We start from the raw sequence: 20,683 nt of genomic DNA on the forward strand, positions 1-20,683 counted from the left end.
CTGTAAGCAGAGTTAGCTAGACCTTTCAACTCAGGGTCAGCAACCTGCAACTCAACCAACTCTTGACGAGACAAATTATCAACACTACGGGGTATTGCCTCATCTGGTGAGTGGTCCAAATTAGCAAGAAAAGTGTCAGCTAGGATAACATCATCATCATCATTATCCTCTAAATCACCAGTAACTTTAGACTTAGCCCTAGTGACAGCACATGCAGGGAACACATCAGGGACATCACAATCCTGGGACGCAGCCACTGGCTCACTGGACAACTGAGGAGCTGGACACACTTGACTTCCACCAATATCATTTCCAAGTAAGAAAGTTACACCTGACATTGGGAGTGTCTCAACCAACCCAACCATAACAGAACCATTAACAAAACCAGACTCTAAATTCACTCTGCACAGAGGGACAGAGAAGTAATTATTCCCTACACCTTGTAAGATTACAGTTTCATCAGAGGACTTAACATTAGAGCCTAGAACACTGGTCAGCATAAGGGATTGGCAAGCACCTGTATCACGATATATTTTAACTGATTTCCTGTCATTACTGTCCAGAGGACTGACAAAACCATCAGACAGGAAATTAGCACATGAACTCTTGAGAGTGTCACCCACGTTACTGCTCAAAAGAGGAGCTCCATCATGAGAATTTAAGTTACCCCTCAAAGCAGGTTCAGTTAACTCAGTTAAAGAATTCTGGGAACTCTCAAGAGTGGACACTAGACCAATTGACTGAATATTTAAAGACTCCTTTTTGTTCACATCACGCTGTCTCCCGAAACATCTCTCCGTAGTATGACCAAGCTTACTACAATAAGTACATTTACTTTTCTGAAATCTAGAGGTGAAGCTGGTATTTACTTCCTGAGAAACATCATCTTTATTCTCTTTCCTGTTACCTGTACTCTGAGTAGAGGCAACGTACTTACTCTCAGCTTTCCCTTTTTCTCTAGAATATCTCTTGTGAGTGAGAACATATTCATCAGCTAAAACTGCAGCATCAGACAAATTATCTATTCTTTTCTCATCAAGATATAGGCTTACATCTTTACTAATACACCTTTTGAAATCCTCCAGCAAAATCATCTGCTTAAATTTACCAAAATCAGAATCCACATTCTTAGAATTTAACCCGTCACGTCCCGAGGTTTTCCGCACCTCCGACATCCCCCAGTCCCGAGGTATTTTCGATTTTTTTTTTTTTGGCTAAAACCTTCGCTTTTGGTGAGAAACATCGAAAATTCATAGAGAAATCGCTCACCTGAGGTTTAAAGTGCCCAATCCAGGTAGGAGATCCTCCTTACCTGAGTGGGTTTTCTAACATGCTGGCACCAAAGAAAACGAGTTCTATGGGAGGGTAACTATTTTATCCACTCATAAACGGTATTTATTTATTTACTTGGTACGAATGTATATGTAGTATGACAGTATATTGGTTTTCAAGCAGTAATAAAGGCATTATAAGCATTGTTTCACACACTAACTAATCACCATACCTGACCTATTTTTGCCACACTACCTGATCATTATTTCTGGCTGTTTCTTCTTCTAATGCTATGTAAACATTGTCCTCCACATTGTCATCGATTGGGGAATCACTCTGGCCCTGAATAACTTTACTAGCCAGGTCACTGGTAACAGGTCCTTTGCCAAGACAATGGCGTGAGGGGGGGAGGGGGAATATTATGCAGTGTAAGGCATTGTCCCTGCTTGGTATCTTGTACAGGAATAGAGGAAGGTGTCCCGTGTATACATACGAAAAATCACGTGTGAAAATTGAAAATTGTGCAAATTAGGTACCTTGCAATTGCACGACGTACTGGTACGTCGCCGGGACTGGCAAATGCAAATCGTGGTGACGTACCCATACGTCGTCGGGACGGGGCGGGTTAACCACTGCTCTAACAAATCTTCTTTGATTTTTGCATACTCAACATGGGATTGCTTATCTTGCTTGTAAGTTGTCCTAAATTTTACTCTATAGGCTTCAGGAACAAGCTCATAGGCCTTAAGAATCAAGCTCTTAACTACATCATAATTATCAGACTGATCCTGAGGCAAAGATGCATAAGTTACTTGAGCTTTACCGGTGAGAACAGTTTGAAGGAGTACTGGCCAATACTCCTTAGGCCAAATAAAACCTGTAGCTACCCTCTCAAACAACTGAAAATACTTGGTTAAATCAGATTCATTAAAAGGAGGGACAAGTTTAACATTTTTAGCCACATCAAAATCATCAGAGCAAGATGATCCAGTTCCACCTTGTTTCATGCGATACTCATGGTCTGCCTGAATCCTAGCAAGTTGAACTTGTGCGTGAAACTCAGCCTCCTTAGCCTGTGCTTGAAATTCAGCTTCCTTCACACGAGACTCCGCCTCCTTAGCCTTAGCCTCCTGCAGGGCTAGCTGTAACTTAGCTAATTCAATCTGCGTTTGCTCATTTGGAGGAGTTACATTAAACAAGCTTTTATTAATCATGCCAACAATTTGATCTTTAGAATGATGAGAGTGAACTGCAATTCCCAATTGTTGAGCAACAAGCTTAAGTTCATTCTTTGTTCTGTTTTCTATATCACACACTGTTTGCACATTTGACAAAAAATCTTTGGCTTCATCAAGTGTAGAAATAGTAGCCATCATGAATATATCACAGTCACAAAATATCTAACAATATCCTTATGATAATATCCTGAATATCCTGATATGAGGTCGCCAAATTTATGTTACGGAACAGAGAAAGATAACGTACACTCTAAGTGAGAATACTAAGAGTCACTACTGTCCCGTAAAGTTCCAGGTTCAAAACAAAAGAGTTAGGTAAAATTACAAGTTAAAGTTTAATGCACAAACTAACAACAAAACATTCAGAACTCATAAGGACAATGTAATGGCAAAAACAGGTTAAATATATGGTTAACTGCAATAGCCTCTATTAACACGAAATTAGCAAGAGTAAATTTATCTAAGTCAGCCCTGATAAAATGAGATACCAGATAATACTCAGTGAATGCCAGATAAATAATTACAGATACAAACTATTATCAAAAATGACTGACATAAAGAACCCCACACGAATTACAAAAACTTCACTAGGCCTACAAATTAAACTTATGCTATACAGTACAAGAAAAATGCAACAACAGTTATACTCAAATTACACACAGCTGCTAGATGTTTGGAGATTTCTTGAGCACTCACAATAATAATATCTGTACAGGGGAGGACAGAGATGTGAACAAAATGAGGAGCAGATCTAAGTGGCCATGATGCAGAGACTGAGCTCATTATATAGGGGCTGGCAGAGCTTGATACAACTTGTAAGAGGGACGCGCAAATGAAGCCATGGGGACAGTGAGCTGAAAATCCCGCAAAGTATAACAGAGAGAACGACTTACTCTACTATAACGGTAGAAGGTGGGGGACTGAGGCAGAACACGCTCGTGATCAAACATGCAGCAACTGTGCGTTAAAATTACACAAAGGATGATGAAATCATAGGCCATGTAACACCTCCCCACAAAGAAAAAGAAATTTACAAAGGAAATTTCTTATTACTCTAAAACAATCTGTCTAAAGTCTGGATAAGCAATCTGCAATAATATTTTCTTTCCCCTTGACATGTTGTATGTCTAATGAATACTCCTGAAGAAGTAGACTCCATCTTGTCAATCTCTGATTTTTATCTTTAAACTTACTAAGGAATTTCAGTGGGTTATGATCGGTATAAATGACTATGGGGTCAAAACCAGAACACAAATAAAATGAAAAATGCTGTAAACCCAAAATCAAGGCCAAAAGCTCTTTCTCAATAGTTGAGTAGTTCTTTTGAGGTGGAGTGAACTTCTTACTGTAATAAGATACAGGGTGTTCAATACCCTGATCATCCTCTTGCAGCAAAACAGCCCCAGCTCCTGTATCACTTGCATCAACAGCCATCTTAAAAGGCTTAGCAAAATTTGGAGTAGCGAGCACTGGCTGACTTAATAGAATAGCTTTAAGTTTGTTGAAAGAGGATTCACAGTTATCGGTCCAGACAAATTCAACTCCCTTTTTCAGTAGGTCTGTAAGTGGTGATACAAGAATAGAAAAGTTAAGAACAAATCTCCTGTAATAACCTACCATTCCCAAAAATCTTTGTAGCTCTTTCCTACTTTTAGGTCTGGGAAGATCACTTATAACCTGAACCTTAGCTCCTGGTGGTGCAACATGTCCATCACCAATTACATACCCAAGGTACTGAACTTTAGCTTGACCAAACTCACACTTTGATAAATTAGCTACAAGATTAGCATGAACTAAACGGTCAAGAAATTTACTGACATGGCATAGGTGATCTTTCCAGTTGTCACTGAAGATTAATACATCATCAATATAAACAACACACCCTGCCAAACCCTCTGTTACAACATTCATGAGCTTCTGAAATGTGGCTGGTGCATTCTTCATACCATACGGCATTACTGAACATGCAAAAGCCTTTCCTAGTGTTACAAAACATGAGATCTCCCTAGCACGTTCAGTCATAGGTACTTGCCAGTATCCCTTTAACAAATCAAACTTACTGATGTACCTAGCCTTTCCGATCTTGTCTATGCAATCTTCCACACGAGGGAGGGGGTAAGTGTCTGTTTTGGTTATCTGATTAACACGTCTGTAGTCAATGCAAAGCCTCTGTGACCCACCTGGCTTAGGGACTAGAGTGACAGGAGAACTCCACTCACTCTGACAGGGCTCAATCATCTTGTGGTCCAACAGGTAGCCAAGCTCCTTCTGGATGAGAGGAACTTTCACTGGGTTCACACGGTAAGGAGGCAATTTAATTGGCTTTGCGTCTCCAACATCGACATCATGCATCAACACAGTGGTTCTTCCTGGAGTGGCACGGAACACTTGCGGGTACTCCTGCAGTAATGCCGAAAACTCCTGCCTTTCCTTGGGTGGTAGATGAGAAAGCTTAGTCTGGAGATCATTCATGATATCAGGATTCTTCCCCAAACTATCACTCAGGCTCATACTGCATGGGAGAACTTCACTTGCAGACTCTGGTGGAACAGCTACAGTGCAGACTGGATTATTTTCGTCCCGCCTGTGATACAACTTTAGCATGTTGATGTGACATAGTTGCTTGCTCTTTCTACGATCTGGTGTGGCGATGACATAGTTGACATCACTGAGTTTCTTCTCCACGAAATAAGGACCACTAAACTTGGCTTGAAGAGGTTGCCCATGCACCGGTAGCAGAATCAAAACCTGATCTCCTGGCTGAAAGTGGCGTAACCTGGACTTCTTATCATACCAAGTCTTCATCTTCTCCTGAGCAGCTCCTAAATTCTCTCTCGCCAGCTGTAAAGCAGTGGACAGCCGTTCTTTGAACTTCATCACATACTCCAGCAGGTTGACGTCATCTTCCTCCGACAGCCAGCATTCCTTGAGTAACTTAAGGGGTCCTCTTACTTCATGGCCAAACAGTAGTTCAAAAGGTGAGAAGCCCAGTGATTCATTTGGAGATTCTCTTGCAGCAAACACAACGAATGGAAGACCTTTATCCCAGTTTTTCTGATGTTCCAAACAGTATTTCTTGAGCATCGATTTGAGTGTTTGATGATATCTCTCCAACGCTCCTTGGGTCTGGGGATGGTAAGCTGAAGACGTGATCTGGGTGATGCCCAACTCTTTCAGAGACTGCTTGAAAACGTTTGACATGAAATTACTTCCCCGGTCTGACTCTACCTCCTTGGGCAGACCAAACTTTGTGAAGAACCCTAGCATTTCCTTAACCACGTTCTTTGCTGAGATGTTTCTAAGTGGAATGGCTTCAGGATAATGAGTAGCCATATCAATCATGGTCAACACATAAGAAAATCCTGAAGAAGTCTTAGGAAGAGGGCCCACAATATCCACCAACACACGGGTGAAAGGCGCCTCAAAAGGAGGAATGGGAACTAGAGGTGCAACCTTTTCGGTCTGATTACACTTCCCCACAACTTGACAGGTGTGACAAGACTTACAATACCAGGAAACATCCCTGAAGATACCTGGCCAGTAGAAGTGTTTCAAAATGCGTGCCACAGTCTTCCTCACTCCAAGGTGTCCTGCCAAACTGGAATCATGAGCCACTCGAATGATATCCTGCCTACAAACACGAGGGATGACAACTTGATGTACAACCTCCCATTCACAGTCGGCTGATGCTGTTGGGGGTCTCCACTTCCTCATAAGTACTCCTGACTTTACATAATAACAAGTAGAAGCACCGGCTGACTCTTCTTCACTGTAAGCAGAGTTAGCTAGACCTTTCAACTCAGGGTCAGCAACCTGCAACTCAACCAACTCTTGACGAGACAAATTATCAACACTACGGGGTATTGCCTCATCTGGTGAGTGGTCCAAATTAGCAAGAAAAGTGTCAGCTAGGATAACATCATCATCATCATTATCCTCTAAATCACCAGTAACTTTAGACTTAGCCCTAGTGACAGCACATGCAGGGAACACATCAGGGACATCACAATCCTGGGACGCAGCCACTGGCTCACTGGACAACTGAGGAGCTGGACACACTTGACTTCCACCAATATCATTTCCAAGTAAGAAAGTTACACCTGACATTGGGAGTGTCTCAACCAACCCAACCATAACAGAACCATTAACAAAACCAGACTCTAAATTCACTCTGCACAGAGGGACAGAGAAGTAATTATTCCCTACACCTTGTAAGATTACAGTTTCATCAGAGGACTTAACATTAGAGCCTAGAACACTGGTCAGCATAAGGGATTGGCAAGCACCTGTATCACGATATATTTTAACTGATTTCCTGTCATTACTGTCCAGAGGACTGACAAAACCATCAGACAGGAAATTAGCACATGAACTCTTGAGAGTGTCACCCACGTTACTGCTCAAAAGAGGAGCTCCATCATGAGAATTTAAGTTACCCCTCAAAGCAGGTTCAGTTAACTCAGTTAAAGAATTCTGGGAACTCTCAAGAGTGGACACTAGACCAATTGACTGAATATTTAAAGACTCCTTTTTGTTCACATCACGCTGTCTCCCGAAACATCTCTCCGTAGTATGACCAAGCTTACTACAATAAGTACATTTACTTTTCTGAAATCTAGAGGTGAAGCTGGTATTTACTTCCTGAGAAACATCATCTTTATTCTCTTTCCTGTTACCTGTACTCTGAGTAGAGGCAACGTACTTACTCTCAGCTTTCCCTTTTTCTCTAGAATATCTCTTGTGAGTGAGAACATATTCATCAGCTAAAACTGCAGCATCAGACAAATTATCTATTCTTTTCTCATCAAGATATAGGCTTACATCTTTACTAATACACCTTTTGAAATCCTCCAGCAAAATCATCTGCTTAAATTTACCAAAATCAGAATCCACATTCTTAGAATTTAACCACTGCTCTAACAAATCTTCTTTGATTTTTGCATACTCAACATGGGATTGCTTATCTTGCTTGTAAGTTGTCCTAAATTTTACTCTATAGGCTTCAGGAACAAGCTCATAGGCCTTAAGAATCAAGCTCTTAACTACATCATAATTATCAGACTGATCCTGAGGCAAAGATGCATAAGTTACTTGAGCTTTACCGGTGAGAACAGTTTGAAGGAGTACTGGCCAATACTCCTTAGGCCAAATAAAACCTGTAGCTACCCTCTCAAACAACTGAAAATACTTGGTTAAATCAGATTCATTAAAAGGAGGGACAAGTTTAACATTTTTAGCCACATCAAAATCATCAGAGCAAGATGATCCAGTTCCACCTTGTTTCATGCGATACTCATGGTCTGCCTGAATCCTAGCAAGTTGAACTTGTGCGTGAAACTCAGCCTCCTTAGCCTGTGCTTGAAATTCAGCTTCCTTCACACGAGACTCCGCCTCCTTAGCCTTAGCCTCCTGCAGGGCTAGCTGTAACTTAGCTAATTCAATCTGCGTTTGCTCATTTGGAGGAGTTACATTAAACAAGCTTTTATTAATCATGCCAACAATTTGATCTTTAGAATGATGAGAGTGAACTGCAATTCCCAATTGTTGAGCAACAAGCTTAAGTTCATTCTTTGTTCTGTTTTCTATATCACACACTGTTTGCACATTTGACAAAAAATCTTTGGCTTCATCAAGTGTAGAAATAGTAGCCATCATGAATATATCACAGTCACAAAATATCTAACAATATCCTTATGATAATATCCTGAATATCCTGATATGAGGTCGCCAAATTTATGTTACGGAACAGAGAAAGATAACGTACACTCTAAGTGAGAATACTAAGAGTCACTACTGTCCCGTAAAGTTCCAGGTTCAAAACAAAAGAGTTAGGTAAAATTACAAGTTAAAGTTTAATGCACAAACTAACAACAAAACATTCAGAACTCATAAGGACAATGTAATGGCAAAAACAGGTTAAATATATGGTTAACTGCAATAGCCTCTATTAACACGAAATTAGCAAGAGTAAATTTATCTAAGTCAGCCCTGATAAAATGAGATACCAGATAATACTCAGTGAATGCCAGATAAATAATTACAGATACAAACTATTATCAAAAATGACTGACATAAAGAACCCCACATGAATTACAAAAACTTCACTAGGCCTACAAATTAAACTTATGCTATACAGTACAAGAAAAAATGCAACAACAGTTATACTCAAATTACACACAGCTGCTAGATGTTTGGAGATTTCTTGAGCACTTACAATAATAATATCTGTACAGGGGAGGACAGAGATGTGAACAAAATGAGGAGCAGATCTAAGTGGCCATGATGCAGAGACTGAGCTCATTATATAGGGGCTGGCAGAGCTTGATACAACTTGTAAGAGGGACGCGCAAATGAAGCCATGGGGACAGAGAGCTGAAAATCCCGCAAAGTATAACAGAGAGAACGACTTACTCTACTATAACGGTAGAAGGGGGGGACTGAGGCAGAACACGCTCGTGATCAAACATGCAGCAACTGTGCGTTAAAATTACACAAAGGATGATGAAATCATAGGCCATGTAACAATATATATATATATATATATATATATATATCGCCATGTGGAATGTGAGAGGTGTGAATGAGGAGAGCAAGAGGGTGGAAGTGGTGAATGTGTTCAAGAGTGCAAGATATGCTGTGATGGCATTGTGTGAAACGAAGATGAAAGGGTGTGAAGTGGAGGAGTGGGAGGGTGCGAAATGCGTAAGATCGGGAATGAATGGGAGAGGAAGATGTAAGGAAGGAGATGCTTTGTTGCTGAATGAGGTGTGGCAGAGTGGAATAAGAGACTACAAATGTGTCAGCTCGAGGTGTATGTATGTCAAGTTCAAGTCTGAGAAGGTGAAAGCGGCAGTGGTTGTAGCGTATGCACCATGTGATAAAAGGAGTGAGAGAGAAAAAGGTTTTGGGATGAGCTTAGTGAAGTAGTGGGAGAAATGCCCAGGAGCTATAAAGTGATCGTGATGGGGGAATTAAATGGAAGAGTAGGCACTTGTCCTGAGGATGACATAATGGGTTGTCATGGAGTACCAGGAGAAAATGATAATGGAAATCGACTAAAGGATATGTGTCAGGAGAGGAAGTTGTGCATTTGTAATTCGTATTTCAAACACAAAGATGCACATAAATATACACTGTATAGAGGAAACGGGGACCGTGTTGAACGAAGCTTGATTGATTACGTTCTCATAGAGACGTCGATGATGGGAATGGTTGCTGATACGAGGGCTGTGAGACGGCGATATGAAGGTCTGTTAGATCATATGATCGTGGTATGCAAGATCAAGCTGAGAGGAGTGAAGTGGATCAAGAGAGAGAGGAGCAGTCAGGGAGAAAGACTGAAAGTTGGGAAGCTGAGGATCAAAGAAATGGCAGATGATTACAGGACAAAAGTAGAGGACAAGTTAGAATCAGTGAACTGGACTGAATTGGATCTGGACAGCCTGTGGAATGCATATAGGGATTGCTTACTAAAGAATGCTAAAGTGGTGTGTGATGTGGCAAGAGAATTGACAAAAAAGAAGGATATGGCATGGTGGGATGAGGAGGTTAAGAGCGCGGTGGAGGAAAAGAGGAAGAAGTGGCTAAAGTGGTTACAGGACAGGGGTTCAGTTGAAAGAAGAATTGAATATATCGAGAGCAAGAAGCATATAAGGAGACTGGTGAAGAGGAAAAAGAAGGAGGTAAATGATGATCTGGGAAGAAAAATGAATGCGAACTACTCTAAAAATTGGAAGTTATTCTGGAAAGAGGTGCAGAAATGTAGAAGTGAAAACAGAAAGAAATGTGATGGTGTGAAGGAAGTAGGTGGTAGGTTACTAACCCATGGAGATGAAGCAAGGACCAGAAGGAAAAAATATTTTGAAAGCCTGATGAGTGGGAATAGAGAGAGCAGAGCGGCTGTAAACATGATTACTTTTGGGGGTGTGCAGAGAAGGAATGCAGTGCTAGGAGAGTGACACTCGCACAGGTGAAGAGCGCTGTGAAACGGCTGAAAAATGAGAAACAGCTGGGGTTGATGAGGTGTATGCAGAGATGCTTAGATGTAGAGGAAAGAGTGGAATGAAGTGCTTGTTGGAGATATGTGTACCCCCTCCACATATGTAAGAAGGCATGGAAAAGTGAAACTGTGCCTGCAGAGTGGAAAAAGGCTGTGATTGTACCCCAGAACAAAAATAAAGGTGAGCAAAGTGAGTGGAAGAATTATCGTGGCGTATGTTTATTGTGTGTGGTAGGGAAGGCATATGGATGAATTATTATAGAGAAAGTAAGAGAGATATCGGAAGTTCTAGAGAGTGATGAACAGGGTGGCTTTAGGAGTGGCAGAGGATGTGTGGATCGGGTATTTGCAGAGAGACAGATAGAGGAGAAGGCTTATGAGAAAGAGCATAAGGTGTTTATGGCATTCATGGATCTGGAAAATGCATACAAGAGAGTAGACAGAGAGGGATTGTGGAAAGTTTTGCACATGTATGGTGTAGATGGTAAGCTGCTAGGTGCTATCAAGGGTTTTTATGATCGTAGCGAAGCATGTGTAAGGGTTAATGGGCATCTAAGTGAATGGCTCACGATCGGTGTGGGCGTGCGACAAGGTTGTGTAATGTCCCCATGGTTGTTCAATATATATATGGAAGGAGTGATGAGAGAAGTAAAAATAAGAGTAATGGAGAGAGGGATGGCGTTGGTAATGAATGGTGATAGAAGGAATATCTCAAATCTGTTGTATGCTGATGATGCAGTACTGCTTGCAAGTACCGGACAAGAACTTGGTAGGCTAGTGCAGAGTTTTGCTGATGTTTGTCAGCGTCGTGCCTTGAGAGTAAATGTAGAGAAGAGTAAAGTGATGGTTACTGAGAGAGAAGGTGACTCGCAGTGTGATGTCACAGTGAATGGAGAGAGACTGGAATTGGTGAGAGAGATCAATTACTTGGGTACAGTGATAGAAAAGAGAGAAAAATGTGCAAAAGAAGTTGAAAGTAGAGTGACACAAGGAAGAAAAGTAGCTGGTGCAATGAAGACCTCAATAAGAAACAGAGGCTTGAGTGTTGCAGCTACACAAGGCTTACATGAGGGAGTGTTAGCTCCAACTTTAACATATAGGTGTGAGACTATGGTTTGGCATGGAAGTGAAAAGTCAAGAGTAAGTGCAGTGGAGATGGAACTCCTGAGGAATGTATGTGGAATACAGGAGGTGGATAGGATACGAAATAATGAGATTCTTGAAAGGTGTGGAGTGAGAAAGTCAGTGGACACCAGAATCGATGAGAGTGTCCTGAGATTGTATGGTCATGTGGAAAGAATGGATAACAATAGAGTAGTGAAAAAGATATACCTGAACGTATTTGATGGAGGGAGGAGGCGAGGTAGGCCAAGGAGAAAGTGAAGAGATATTGTGGATGAGTGTTTGAGGAGGAGAGGTTTGGAAGTTGGTGATGCTAGGGCACTGACAAGAGATCGAGCTGGCTGGATGAATATTGTGAGGAGAAATGCATGATCAGGGATTTTGACAGCCCTTGTGAGCTTGGCAGTGTCTGGATTGACTCAATCGAATACTTTTGTGTGAAGCTGCAGAATGTGGCGAATGTTTTGGCGTATCTGGTAGAGCCAGGATTCCAGGGGCTTGAATGATGAGTGAATGGAAGTGTGGCCGATTTGGATTGGGCAAGTTTGTGCTGTCTGGAGATTGCTACTCCTCACCCTGCCCTTGGGTGGGAAAGGAGGTCTGGATGATGATGATGATGATGATGATATATATATATATATATATATATATACAGTACATCCCCACAGTACACGAGTTCCGAGTACTCGATCCCCCTTGTACAAGAGGACCTTTTTTCGTTTTTTTTTTTTTCTTTTTTTTTAGTACACGAATTGAACTCCTTGTAAGCGAGACAGGCAGTGAAGAGTGCCCCAAATCCGGGGTTACCCCGAGTACACGACATTGCCTCCCCAAGAAGCGATAACAGGTACAGGTCTATCTATCTATCTACCTATTGCCAGACGCCATAATCCCATAAGGGGAGTCCATTTGACTTTGAGTTATTGGTTTTAAGAGGAGTGGCATTAACCCTCCACCAACCCACTTGTTAATACGTAGTTAGCACATATGGGTTGGTTATATGGTTACCACCCAGAGTTGTAAATGGTTTCTTGGCTTACCGGAAACCATTTTTCTTGTCACTCAATGCAAAGCCACCTGTAAAGGAAAGAAGAGTAATAAGAAGTGAAAGGAAAGATGGGAGATATAGGAAAAGAGGAGGGCAGGCACAGAAAAAGAATGATAAAGGCTAAGGAAGAAGTAGGCAGCACTACATCAAGTGCATGGATGATGGTAGCCACCACCTATGACCAATGATTTACCTAGTAAAGCCATGATCTCGTAGGTTTACTTTATCTTAGGTAATTTGTCTTAGATAGTTTCCCTGTGTAGTACAATACTTGGGTCTGAAAGGCATGTCAAGGGTTGCCCATGAAGGGGGGTGCTGCCCATATGTAATTTTTCCCATAAGTTTATGTATTCACAGTACGCGAATTCCTAGCATGCGACGTCCTCTGCCGCCCATATAGGCGCGTACGAGGGGAACGTACTGTATATATATATATATATATATATATATATATATATACCATTGTCATCTGGACCTCCATTCCCACCCTAGGGCAGGGGGAGGAGTACAAATGTCCAGATAGTCCAAATTTGCCCAATCTAGTGGTCCACGATTTCATTCACTCACCATTCAAGCCTCCGGAATCCTAGTTGTATTTGATACACCAAAAATATCACCACATTCTGTGGTTTCACATAAAAGTATCTGATAGAGTCAGTCCAGACGCTGTCACATTAAAAAGGGGTGCCAAATCTCTGATCATGCATTTCTTGTCACAATATTCATCCAGCCGGCTCGATCTCTTGTCAATTCCCTAGCCTCACCGACTTCCAAACCTCTCTTCCTCACACACTCATCCACCATATCCCTCCACCTTCTCCTTGGCCTACCTCGCCTTCTTCCTTCTTCAAAATCGCTCAGATTTACCTTTTTCACCACTCTATTGTCATCCATTCTCTCCACATGACCATACGAACTCAGTACACTCTCTTCGACTCTGGTGTCCACCGACTTCCTCACTCCAAACCTTTCACGAATCACATTATTTCGTATCCTATCCACTCTCCGTACTCCACATACATTCCTCAGCAGTCCTATCTCCACTGCTCTTGCTCGTGATTTTCCATTTTCATGATTCACCATAGCTTCACATACACATGTTAAAGTTGGTACTGACACTTCTTCGTCCAAGGATCGTGCAGCTGGAACATCCAAGTCTTTGTTTTTAATCAAGGCCTTCATTGCACCAGCTACTTTTCTTCCTTGTGTCACTGTACTTTCCACTTCTTTTGCACATTTTCCTCTTTTCTATCACTGTACCCAGGTACAGTGATAGAAGAGAGATCAGTTCTAGTCTCTCCCCATTCACTGTAACATCACACTGGGAGTCACCTTCTCTCTCAATAACCATCACTGTACTCTTTTCTACATTTAATCTCAGGGCACGACGCTTACAGATATCAGCAAAACTCTGCACTAGTCTACTGTGTTCTTGTCCGATATTTGCAAGTAGTACTGCATCATCTCAGCATACAACAAATTTTAATTATTCCTTCTATCACCATTAATTACCAATGCCATCCCCCTCTCCATTACTCGTGTTTTTACTTCTCTCATCACTCCATATATATATATATATATATATATATATATATATATATATATATATATATATATATATATATATATATATATATATCTATCTATCTATATATATATATATATATATATATATATATATATATATATATATATATATATATATATATATATATGTGGATAGACATATATCCAAATATATATATATGCATCTATCTATCTGTCTATCTATCTATCTATCCATATATATATATATATATATATATATATATATATATATATATATTATAATGAGCGATTGGTGAAAAAGATAACTAGATCTGATGTGAGAGGTGTAAGACTGAGAGGAAGACCACGAATAGGATGGATGGACAGTGTGAAGAGAGCGTTGGATGCGAGAGGGATGTCTGTTGAGCAAGGAAGAGTGGCTGTGCGTGACAGAAATAAGTGGAGAGAAATTGTGAATGAATAAGTGATGATGCAGCCCTGAGGGAATATTCTCCCGCATTTGGTCTGATCAGCTAGTCAGGTCAGGTGCGGGTAAGGGGATGGGTCTGTTATGATGTGGCAGGGGTAAACCAGTTCTGCTGTCGGGCCCTGCTGCGGATGTCACTGATTGCATTCCGCACTTGACCCTTGTGCGGTGTGGTGCGGTGAGGATCTGTCCGTTCTCCCCTTTGGGGCTAAGATGCGAATGAATGTGTTTGAATGGATGAGTAAATGGGGAGTGTGTCGTCCTGTCTCGGCTACCTCCCTTTCCTTGGGGGAAGCAGCCTAGATATATATATATATATATATATATTGAACAACCATGTGGACATCACACAACTTTGTCACCCGCACACCGGTCGTGAACCATTCAATTAGATGTCCATTTACTCTTACACATACTTCACTATACCATCATAAAAACTCTTGTCAGCACCTAGTAGCTTACCATCTACACCGTACATGCGCAAAAACCTTCTACAGTCCTTCTCAGTCTATTTTGCCGTATGCTTTTTCCAGATCCATGAATGCCATGAACACCTAAAAGTCCATGTCAATGGCCTTCTCCTCTATCTGTCTTACTGCAAATATTTGATCCACACGTCACCTTCCAGTCCTAAAGCTACCCTGTACATCACTCACTAGGATTTCTGATATCTCTCTAACTTTTTTAATAATTCTCCCATATACCTTCCCTACCACACTCAATATACCAATGCCACAATAATTCTTGCACTCAGTTCTCTCAATATGTTTTTGTACGTGGGTACAATCACAGCCTCTGCTGCCACATTAACATCCATGGTTTTTTACACATCTCCAACAAGCGCTTAATTCCACTCTATCCAATACACATAATCATCTCTGCATACACCTCATCAACCTGGGCTGCATTCCCATTTTTCCGACACTTCACATGGTTCTTCACCTGTGTGAGTGTCACATTTCCTGGCACTGCATTCCATCTCTGCACACCCTCAAAACCAATCATGTTTACAGTGGCTTTGCTCTCTATTTTCCTATTCATCAGGCTTTCAAAATATTCTCTCCATCTGGTCGTTACTTGATTCCCATGGTTTAATAATCTACCACTTACATCCTTCACACCTTCACATTTTTTTCCGCTGTCACTTCTCCCTGGGGGTAGGGGTTTTTTCAAGAATACTCCCCCAGTATCCCTGCTTGTCGTACGAGGCGACTAAAAGGGTTGGCGGAGGATTAGTGCCCCTACCCGGAAAACAGCTAACTTAAAAGACGAACAAGAAGCCTCGGACAAGGACTGACCAAAAGATGACGACCAATGACCGGACAATGGACATGGTACGGATCACGACATGGAATGTAAGGGGTGCGAATGATGAGGTAAGAGAGAGAGAGATTGTCCAGGTGCTTGAGGATGCGAAAGTGGTTGTATGTGGAGTAACTGAAACTAAATGGAGAGGAGAGAGTGTGAAAGAATGAGAGTATGGATGGGGTATATGTGCAGGAGTAGGTGAGAATGAGAGGGCAAAAGAAGGAGTTTGTTTTATTGTATGTAAAAGATGGAAGAAGAACATAAGAGAGTATGGATCAATTGGGTCAAGGATTGTGTGGGTAAGATTGAAAGTTGGAATACAAATGTGGGCGACTGCATGTGTGTATGCAACAACGCAAGATCGTGCAAGCAGAGTGAGAGAAGAGTTCTGGACAAGTGTGGAAGTGTGCATGGAAAAGTTTGAAAGGAATGAGAGAATGTTCTTGATTGATGATATGAATGGTAAAGTAGGGAATGTGAAGGTGGATGGAATAGTTGGTGAGTGAGGTGTGCCTGCTGAGATAGATGAGAATGGCAGTATGTTAGTGGACCTTTGTGCCGGAAGGGGGTTGATGATAGCTAATACCCTCTTCAGGCACACAGTGATCAACAGGTATACATAGCAAGTGATGCGAAGGGTGGGTGGTGAACTGAATGAAAGGAAGGCAATGATTGATTATGTGTGTGTGGATGAAAGGATGCAAAGATGTGTAATGGATGCAAGAGCTTATAGAGGTTGGGGGAGTGGACTTTCTGACCACTACTTGGTGGTGGCCAGAATCAAGATCCAAGTAAGATGGAGAAATAGAGGAACGGAAGGACGGGAGGAAGGAGTAGCAAGGAGAGTGGAAAGATTACAAGAGCATGAGAAAAAGGCAGAATATAAGAGAGAAGCCGAGGAACGATTGGGTAAATATGAATTGGAGCAGCTTGGGGACGTGGAAGGTGTGTGCAGGATATTCACAAAAGAAATACGTGCAGCATGTGCTGTGGTGTATGGGGTGAGTTTGTGGAAGGGGGTGCAAGGAACAGCGTGGTGGAAGAAAGAGGTGAGACAGGCTGTGGCACAAAAGAAGAAAGCATACAATGAAAGGATAAGAAATAGGGGCGTGGAAGAGAGAGTTATTCTTAGAAAACAAGAGAGAGGTGAAAAGATTAGTAAGAGAGAGTAAGAAGAGAGTGGATGAGGAATTTGGAAGGAATCTGAGTGTCAAGTGGAGGGACTGTGAGAAAATGATCTGGAAGGAAGTGAAGAGAGTAAGACAGGGTGGCAGTGAAGTTAGCAGGGGAGTGAAAGATGAAAATGGTAGATTACTAGTGGAGAAGGGAGAAAAAGTGAGCAGATGGAGAGAACACTTTAAGGAATTGTTCAACATAGAGAATGGAAGTAATGCAAGTATAAGTGGCTGGCGAATGGCTGGGAGAAGGAGGGAGGTGAGAAGACAGGAAGAAATCAGTAGGACAGAAGTTGTGGAAGTAATGAAGAAAGTCAAATTGGGGAAAGTCCCAGGAACTGATGGAGTATGTGGTGAAATGCTGAAGTATGGGGGAGAGATAGTAGTAGAATGGATGTGGAAGATGTGCAGATTGGCCTGGGAGGAAGGTAGAGTCCCGGAGGATTGGAAGTCCGATATAATTATTCCCTTGTACAAAGGAAAAGGGGAAAAAGTAGTGTGTGGTAATCATAGGGGCATTTGTCTTCTTAGTGTAATAGGAAAAGTGTATGGTAGGATGCTGAGTGACAGAGTTAGGGAAATAACAGAGGAATTAGTTGGAGAAGAACAGGGAGGGAAGAGGTTGTGAAGATCAGGTATTCATTCTTAGATCTTTAATGGAATAATTTCAAGAGAAGGGAAAGAAGTTGTCTGCGGCTTTCATGGATTTGGAGAAAGCATATGACAGGGTGGATAGGCAAAGATTGTGGAAAGCATTAAGAATATATGGGGTAGATGGGAAGTTGTTGAATGCTGTGAAGAGTATTTATGATGGTGGTAAGGCTGCAGTGCGTGTGGATGGTGAACTGAGTGAATTTTTCTCTTTGAAGGTTGGGTTGAAACAGGGATGTCTCATGTCTTCATGGTTGTTCAATATGTATATGGATGAGGTAATAAAAGAGGTACAAGGCAGGTCAGTGGATGTGGAGTGGCCCTGGTGAGAGAGGGTAGTGTTTGGAAACTCCCTGTACAGTTGTTTGCAGATGATACTGTGTTGTTCAGTGAAGACAAAGGGGAGTTGCAAGTCTTGGTGGATGAGTTTGGGAGAGTGTATAAGAAATGGAATCTAAAGGTGAATGTAGGGAAGAGTAAAGTGATGGTCTTTGAGAGAGGTGAAGTCAGTGAATGTACAGTGAGGTTGGATGGTGAGGAAATGGAAAATGTGAGTATGTTTAAGTACTTGGGTAGTGTGATGAGTAAAGTTGGAAGTTTGGAGGGTGAAGTGCTTGAAAGGGTACAACAAGGAAGAAGGATTGCTGGTTCCTTCAAAGCAGTGATGAGAAACAGGGAAGTGAGCATGGAAGTGAAAAAGTTACTACATGATAGTATTGTGATACCAACTCTAAAGTATGGAAGTGAAACTTGGACGTTGTTGGAAGGACACCAGTCAAGGCTGAGAGCAACGAAAATGAGTTATTTAAGAGGAGCCTGTGGAGTCACATGGAGAGACAGGCTGACAAATAAGGGTATAAGGGAGTGCTGTGGTGTGGATGTGGATGTGATAGGAAGCGTTAGGAGGAACACACTGAGGTGGTTTGGGCATGTGGAGAGGATGGAGGGTGAGAGACTGACGAGGATAATGATGTGATTGAGGTGGAGGGGGGGGAGAGGGAGGGGGAGGCCGAGGATGAGATGGAGGGATGGAGTGGAGAGGTATATGAGAGAGGGGGTGTGAGTTGGGAGCACGGCAGTGAAATGGCGGGGGGCAGTTCGACGTGGAGGCGATTTGTTTGTGGCCACCCCAGACGGGATTGATGCGTCTGGCAATGGATAGATAGGCGGACTTCTTCATTTGCGCTCCTCTTTCCAGAATAACTTCCTATTTTCAGAGTAGTTTGCATTCACTTTTCTTCCTACATCATCATTTACCTCCTTCTGTTTCATTTTCATTAGTCTCTTTACGTGCTTCTTGCTCTAAAAACATTCTGCTTTTATTTCAATTCAACCCCTGTCCTATAACAACTCTAGCCATATATATATATATATATATATATATATATATATATATATATATATATATATATATATATATGTGAAACTTTATAAATTTTTAGCCGGGAATCGTACCCGGGACCCCTAAAAAACAGCCAGACACTTTTCACATATGTACACATGTATATTGTGTGTTTCTCCAACAAATAGTAAGACGCCCGTGTGCTGACTGGGAGAGATTAAAACTACGAGGTAGCTTGCCGAGTTGCATGGGTATAAGCAATTAAACAAAATGACTACAACATGTGTCATCATGTGGGTTAGGTTGAAAAATATCCTCCCATAACGGATTTACCAATTTTTTCATAAAGTTCAGGTGTCTCGGGTTTTATCAAGTCATGGATACTACATGACAGTATTGTGATACCAACTCTAACGTATGGAAGTGAAGCTTGGACATTGTTGGAAGGACACAAGGCACGAGTGAGAGCAGTGGAAATGAGTTATTTAAGAGGAGCATGTGGAGTCACATAGAGAGACAGGCTGACGAATGAGGATATAAAGGAGCGTTGTGGTGTGCATGTGGATGTGATAGGAAGTGTTATGAGGAACACACTGAGGTGGTTTGGCCATGTGGAGAGGATGGAGGGTGAAAGACTGACGAAGAGAGTGTATGTGAGTGAGGTGGAGGGGGGAAGAGGGAGGGGGAGGCCGAGGATGAGATGGAGGGATGGGGTGGAGAGGTATATGAGAGAGGGGGGGGTGAGTTGGGAGTAGGGCAGTGAAATGGCAGGGGACAGGACGACGTGGAGGCGATTTGTTTGTGGCCACCCCAAACGGGATTGAGGCGTCTGGCAATAGATAGATAGATAGATAGGTATACTCACACGGTGCCTGGGTCCTATATAGGTGTCCCGGGTTCGAGTGACGGCAAGAGCGCTAAAAACTTTTCACATATCCACGTGTAATGTGTTTCTTACACACACACACACACACACACACACACATATATATATATATATATATATATATATATATATATATATATATATATATATTGTTACATAGCCTATGATTTCATCATCCTTTGTGTAATTTTAACGCACAGTTGCTGCATGTTTGATCACGAGCGTGTTCTGCCTCAGTCCCCCCCTTCTACCGTTATAGTAGAGTAAGTCGTTCTCTCTGTTATACTTTGCGGGATTTTCAGCTCTCTGTCCCTATGGCTTCATTTGCGCGTCCCTCATACAAGTTGTATCAAGCTCTGCCAGCCCCTATATAATGAGCTCAGTCTCTGCATCATTGCCACTTAGATCTGCTCCTCATTTTGTTCACATCTCTGTCCTCCCCTGTACAGATATTATTATTGTGAGTGCTCAAGAAATCTCCAAACATCTAGCAGTTGTGTGTAATTTGAGTATAAGTGTTATTGCATTTTTTCTTGTACTGTGTAGCATAAGGTTAATTCTTAGGCCTAGTGAGGTTTTTGATTAATGTTGGGTTTTATGTCAGTCATTTTTGATAATAGTTTGTATC

The sequence above is a fragment of the Coenobita brevimanus genome, chromosome 58 (genome assembly GCF_032717465.1).
Source record: "Coenobita brevimanus isolate Jiangsu-jjx chromosome 58, ASM3271746v2, whole genome shotgun sequence".
Taxonomy (NCBI): domain Eukaryota; kingdom Metazoa; phylum Arthropoda; class Malacostraca; order Decapoda; family Coenobitidae; genus Coenobita; species Coenobita brevimanus.